This window comes from Mandrillus leucophaeus, unplaced genomic scaffold (genome assembly GCF_000951045.1).
Source record: "Mandrillus leucophaeus isolate KB7577 unplaced genomic scaffold, Mleu.le_1.0 Scaffold158, whole genome shotgun sequence".
Classification (NCBI taxonomy): Eukaryota; Metazoa; Chordata; class Mammalia; order Primates; family Cercopithecidae; genus Mandrillus; species Mandrillus leucophaeus.
In genome coordinates this window covers 1,896,921-1,903,491 of record NW_012101565.1, presented here as the reverse complement: position 1 = coordinate 1,903,491, position 6,571 = coordinate 1,896,921, and the positions used below count along the sequence as shown (strand labels likewise).

General features: G+C 54.6%; 1 protein-coding gene across 1 annotated transcript in view; it reads right to left on the bottom strand.

The window, feature by feature from the left end:
• Positions 1-6,571, bottom strand: part of HSF1 (heat shock transcription factor 1) — a 26,633-nt gene that overhangs the window by 19,121 nt on the left and 941 nt on the right. The gene's annotated exons all lie outside the window — the stretch shown is intronic.

Sequence of the window (6,571 nt, the reverse complement as noted above, 5' to 3'; positions counted from 1 at the left end):
GCAATCTCAGCTCACTGCAACCTCCATATCCCGGGTTCAAGTATCTCCTGCCTCAGCCTCCCGCGTAGCTGGGATTACAGGCGTGTGTCACCACACCCAACCTTTTTTTGTATTTTTAGTAGAGATGGGGTTCACCACGTTGGCCAGACCGGTCTCAAACTCCTGACTCTAAGTGATCCGCCCGCTTCGGCCTCCCAAAGTGCTGGGATGACAGGAGTCAGCCACCGCACCTGGCCCTAGTTTTCTAATGTCTGAATGTTGTTTAGTGGTTTCTTATGCCTTAAGGGTTAAATCCAAGTTGAACATGTCAGGCAACCCCTACCTTAGGGGCCATTATGAATTTCACAGGGTCTGCTGGTGAACCCATCAGAGAACCCAGAGTCTCATCTTCCTGCCTCAGTGGAACAAGGTTCCTCCTCTGCTGACCACAGGCACCTCCTTTCCTTGGACAGCCTCCCCTCCACCTGCCAGGTCATAACTGGGTGTCACGAAAACCTGCCACAGGAAATGGGAGGCCCCTGGCTGGTGTGAGATGCCACACGCTGAGAAGTGTAGGTGTCAGCAAACCCTGAAGCTTGCAGTAAACTCGGAGCCTGTGGCCTCATTTTCCGTAGCACTGTGAAGGACCTGAAACGTGTGTGAGATCCTGCCTGTAGGGACACCTTACATAGGAAGTGTCTGTGTCTCTGAGTATCTTCTCAAAGGGCTCCCTGGCCCAAAACGTGAACAGTGCTGTATTCTACAAGATGGCCGCCCAGCCCAGGTCACAAGCCTCTTGTTCCAGCCTCCTGCCAAGTCTAAGCTATGTCTGCTGATGGGTGTTCTGGGCTCCTGGACTCGGCTGGCTGGCTTCTCCCTCTCTGGGTCATGGGAGTGTGGGCTTTAGAAGTAGCGGGAACGCATGTGTGAGTAGCTGCAGCCCACGTGTGGGGAGCGGGGACCACCGGGGTCAGGGCATGGAAGCAGTGAGGCAGGTAGGAAGCGCGAGCAGGTGCAGAGAAAGTGGCTTACTTTGTGGCCCCGCTCCCTGGTGTGGTTCTGTCCGCATCTGAGCCGCCTGCACCTTTCTCGTTAACGCTTTTCTTGTTTCTGCTCCGGAGGAGCTTCCAGCATGTTCTCACCACACAAGGACCAAGAACAACACAATCGCCCTCACCTCTCATCGCATCTCTCATCACCGGCTGCCCTGCACCTGTGTGGTGGTCACCGCTGCTCACCATGGCCCACAGGGGCACAGGGAGGAGGCTGAGGCAGCAGCAGCCAGTGCTGCCAGATGCCTTGAGACATCTGGGACCACCTCCTTTCCTTGGACAGCCTCCCCTCCACCTGCCAGACCTGGAGGAGACCCCGGAGCCCACAGCCCTCGATATACCCGATGGGAGCTGCTTGCTTCCTCCGGGAAGGCACTGTGAGCCCCACGACCTCTCTCCAGCTGCCCCTGCACACAGGCTGACTCCTCCAAAACTGAGACTTACAGGGCCAGGCTGTCCATCCCTGGTCCCTCGATAAAGGACTGAGCAAACACTGGCCTGTGGAGTGGGGTGGGCGCGGGGCACTGGAGGCATCTGCCCTCCCCGCAGGAGGCTGCTGCAGCCCAGCCCTTCTGTGCCCTGGGCCCCTCCTCACTGCACCCCCCACCCCCAACACCATCCGGGTAGAGGAAACACGGGAGGCTACAGCACAGAGCCTTTTTAATTTTTATTTATTTTTTGAGACAGGGTCTTGCTCTGTCACCCAGGCTGGAGTGCAGGGGCTCGATCTCGGCTCACTGCAGCCTCCACCTCTGGGGCTGAAGTGATTCTTGTGCTTCAGCCTCCCAAGCAGCTGGGGTTACTGGCCGTGCCACCACACCCAGCTAATTTTTGTATTTTTAGTAGAAATGAGGTTTCACCATATTGGCCAGGTTGGTCTTGAACTCCTGGCCTCATGTGATCTGCCCCTCCTCGGTCTCCCAAAGTGCTAGGATTACAGGTATGAGTCACCGCGCCCGGCCAGAGCCTGCCTTTTATAGCGTTTATAGATCTCTGCCTGTGTGTGTGTATCTGTCTATCTCTATGGAAGGGGAAGGAGAACACTTGTGGGAAAATCCAAACTACAATTCTGACTATGAACCAGAAATACCACTCACTCCCCAGGGTCTAACTCAGAAGGCCGGTGGGGGCCACCGCCCAGCCCCAAGGGCATGGGACCGGTGGGCTCTTGCTGCACAACTTGGGAAGGCAGGGTGCCCTGGTGGGCGGTAAGTGAGAGCCGGACCCCTCTGGGAGGGAGCACGGACTCTGGAGTTGGTTTCACCACATTTCAGTGCTTACTTAGTGAAGCTTCTTCACATCCAGAGCCTCAGTTTTCTTATCTATAAAGTGGAAATTATGCCATCTACCTGAATGGCTACAAATGGAACATGACAAAGAGCAAGGAGGCTTAACCTCGTGCTATGCACAGAAGCTTTATGAGGACAGATGTGTGCCTTTTTTTTTTTTTTTTTTTTTTTAAGAGACGGAGTCTTGCTCTGTTGCCCAGGCTGGAGTGCAGTGGCGCGATCTCAGTTCACTGCAAGCTCTGCCTCCCGGGTTCGCGCCATTCTTCTGCCTCAGCCTCCTGAGTACCTGGGACTACAGGCGCCCGCCACCACGCCCGGCTAATTTTTTGTATTTTTTAGTAGAGACGGGGTTTCACCGTGTTAGCCAGGATGGTCTCAATCTCTTGACCTCGTGATCTGCCCACCTCAGCCTCCCAAAGTGCTGGGATTACAGGCGTGAGCCACCGTGCCTGGCTCCAGCTGTGTGCCTTCTTATGGCCACACCGGGAGGTGCTCTGATCCGGGCACACATCAGGCCCTCCAGACCCTGCAGCACTCCTCACAGCTGCTGCTGTGGGTCCTCCAGCATCTTGGGCCAAATGCCAGATCATCCAGGGTGGGGCCAGTGGGCCTGCTAGGTCTTGGCGGCTCTCAGAACCACAGAAGCAGGGGTGGCCCTGCCTGCCGTGGGAGCTCCAGACACCATCTGTGGCCAGGGTCTGAGTTACTGGGTGTGGCCAGGTCGGCTCTGCTTCTGTAACTCCTCATGTGCTTATGAGTAGACACCCTGCCCCTGGCCTCACTGCAGGGACCACTCATGCCCTGCCCCCTGCCTCACTGCAGGGACCACTCTGCTCCCAACTGTCCACCCAGAGACCTTCCACAGCGGCCATCTGACCACTGGCTTTCAATGGACCTCTCCCCCGGGATAGGCCGAGGGCCTTGGTGACCTCCGGCTCACTCAGTCTCAGGGAGCCCCAGGGTCTCAGCATATCCTTCTAGAGTCCTTCCTGCTGCCAAAGAGAAGGGAGCTGCACCCATGAGGCTGGGGCCAGGTGAAGACAGTGAAGCATGCAGGAGCCCACGTCTAAGGAGGCCCCGACTCTCAGTGCCATCCAAATGCAGGGTGGGTCTTAAAACGAATGCCTCAGGGCCGGGCGCGGTGGCTCAGGCCCGTAATCCCAGCACTTTGGGAGGCTGAGGTGGGAGGACGGCTTGAGCCCATAAGTTCCAGACTAGCTCGGGCAATATGGCGAGACCCTGTGAGACCCTGTCTCTACTAAAACCTTAAAAAAAAAAAAAAAAAAAAAGCCAGGTCTGGGGGTCGAGCCTGTAGCCCCAGTGACTCAGCTGAGGTGACTGGATTACTTGAGCCTGGGAGGCAGAGGCTGCAGTGAGCTGCAATCACAGCCCTGCACTCCAGCCTGGGCAACAGAGCAAGATCGTGGCTTAAGGAAAAAAAAAAAAAAAAAAAGTGCTTCCTTAAATTTTGCACCCAGGTGCCCCCCAGGTGCCCCCTCTGGTCTCACGCTGATCCTGAGGCCTCTATCTACCTGGGTTCATTCTAACCTGCATGACCATCATTCTAGCATTTGTCTAGCACAGGTCGTGTGGCTGTGCCTTGTTCTCAGGCCTCAGCCTGGAGTCCACAGCTGCCCAGGGCAGCCACAGTTAGCCCTGCAGGGCAGGGGGACGTAGGGCTGGGCTGGTTTCTTTTTAGAACATGATCAGGTTTGAAAACATTTTCTGCTTTCGCTTATGAAATATATGTTCACTTTTTTAGCCGGGCGTGGTGGCTCACGCCTATAATCCCAGCACTTTGGGAGGCTGAGGTGGGTGGATCACTAGGTCAGGAGTTCGAGACCAGCCTGTCCAATATGGTGAAACCCTATCTCTACTAAAAAATACAAAAATTAGCCGGGTGTGGCCTCGGTGACAGAGTGAGACTCTGACTCAAAAAAACAAAATAAAACAAAAACTCAACAACAACAAAAAAATGAAGTATATGTTCATTTTTTTAAAAAAGTATTTTAGAAAAATATAACTATAAAAATTATCTGGGCTGCGTACAGTGGCTCACATCTGTAATCCCAGCACTTTGAGAGGCTGAGGCAGGCGGATCACGAGGTCAGGAGTACTAGCCCAGCCTGACAAACATGGTGAAACCCTGTCTCTACTAAAAATACAAAAAAAATTAGTCGGGTGTCGTGGTGGGTGCCTGTAATCCCATACTCAGGAGGCTGAAGCAGGAGAATCACTTGAACCCTGGAGACAGAGGTTAAAGTGAGCCGAGATCGTGTCATTGTACTCCAGCCTGGGCAACTCCATCTCAAAAAAAAAAAAAAATCCGTAATCTCACCATCTCAGATGTCAAGATTACTTTTCATACTTCCTTATTTTGTTAATAAAGGTGGGACAAAATCATAGCTTGTAAAAAACTGAGATGATGGTGAACCCAGTTCTGAGGCTTCACTTTCTGCTTCTGTTTGGGTCTCCATGCTGTCAAATTCTCTGAAGAGGCTGCTGCCCTCCTGAGTCAGCTGCACCCAGCAAGGCCCTAGAAGAGCCTCCGCTGGTGGACAGAGGAGCTGCTGCATGCAGAGGAGGAAGCTGGGCTGAGGGCTGGCACCAGGGCACGGGGCAGGGAGGCTGCGGGTCCCTGGTCTCACGGGTCTCAGTTCTATGGAGCTGCCTGTCAGTCCAGGTGTTCAGTCCCCCAACCCCGTCTTTGGGTCTCAGTGGTACTGGATCCAGGCACACCTTTGGGATAAGCTGTTAAAAAGCTGGCTGAGGGAGGACCACCCACGTCCATGCCCATGCTCCTATGTGGATCTCCCGGGATCATAACCTTGTGGCTGACACGTTTCCTCTCCAAGGCAGATGGGGCTGTGCTGTCCTCCAAGACTTGCTGGGTCCCCTCAAGGCCTCTGCCTGTGTGGGTGGGGTGCTCATGGGAATGAGGGTCTGGGGGCTGGGAAATCGAACACCACAGGGATGGGGCCATAGTCCCCACCAAATGGGCTCTCCTGGACAGTGACCCGGCATTCTGCCTCCAGTGGCTGCAGTGGGAGTCCCGATCTCAGGCCAGGGAGGGGAAGTGCAATGGTTGTCCAGAGCTGGTCCCATTCCTGGCCAGGCTCAGTAAAGTCACTGGCCAGTTTCTGGGCCTCAGTCTCCCCCAAGTTATTCAGCCTGGAGAATTAGTCACCATGCCTGTGATTCTGCCTCATCTTCTTGTGTGAAACAGGGAGGGTTTTTCTTGGCAGAATGGTGGTAAGACTTTGAGCCAGGAGACTGTCCCAGAGAAGGCAGCAGAGAGCAAGAGCACCAGGGCCTTCTCAAGGCCTCCGAGAGCCAGCTGGGTCTGGGCAGTAGATTTGTGGGAGGGTCCCCTGTTGGGACTCTGCCGACATGGAGTCCTCAGGGCTTGTGTGAGTGCTCTCAAAGCCACAGGATGGGACGATCACCTCCTTTCTCCAGGCCACGCAGCCAGCGCCAGAAAGCTCTGCAGCTCCCTGCACAGTCTGGAGAAGGGCTTCCTTCCAGTTTGAAGTCAGTGTTTCTATCTCATTGCCATGCTCGCCCCTACTGCTACATCCTGCACCAACCATTGCCACTTTATACTGACCAGGTGGAACCAAACACTCACATTCCACTCGGCTCCCCATCCCTCCCCAGGGAGAACAGGCCCACAGGTGGTGCACCTGTGAGGAGAGTGGAGGCTGGCCACAGGCCTCATCAAATCTGCCTCCCTTGCTCAAAAGCCCTGCCCAGAACATGCCTCGGTCTCAAAAAAGAGTACACTGGGACCTAACCCACATGCCTCATAATCTTTTAAGCAGAAACAGCAAGCAGATTATGGGACAGGACAGATCATGCTAGTAGGATTAAGCTTAGAATATCCCAGATAATCTCAGATGCCCCTCCCCCAGTGGGGCAAGAGAGTACTTCTGAGGGTTAAGGGGAATAAGAAAAAGAAGGAAGGGCTGGGTGCAGTGGCTCACACCTGTAATCCCAGCACTTAGGGAGGCCAAGGCAGGTGGATAACTTGAGGTCAGGAGTTCCAGACCAGGCTGGCTGATGTGGTGAAACCCCGTCTCTACTAAAAATACAACAATCAGCCAGGTGTGGTGGCGTGCATCTGTAGTCCTGGCTACTCGGGAGGCTGAGGCAGGAAAATTGCTTGAACCTGGGAGGTGGAGGTCGTAGTGAGACAAGATCGCACCACTGCACTCCAACCTGGGCGACAGGGCGAGAAGCCGTCTCAAAAAA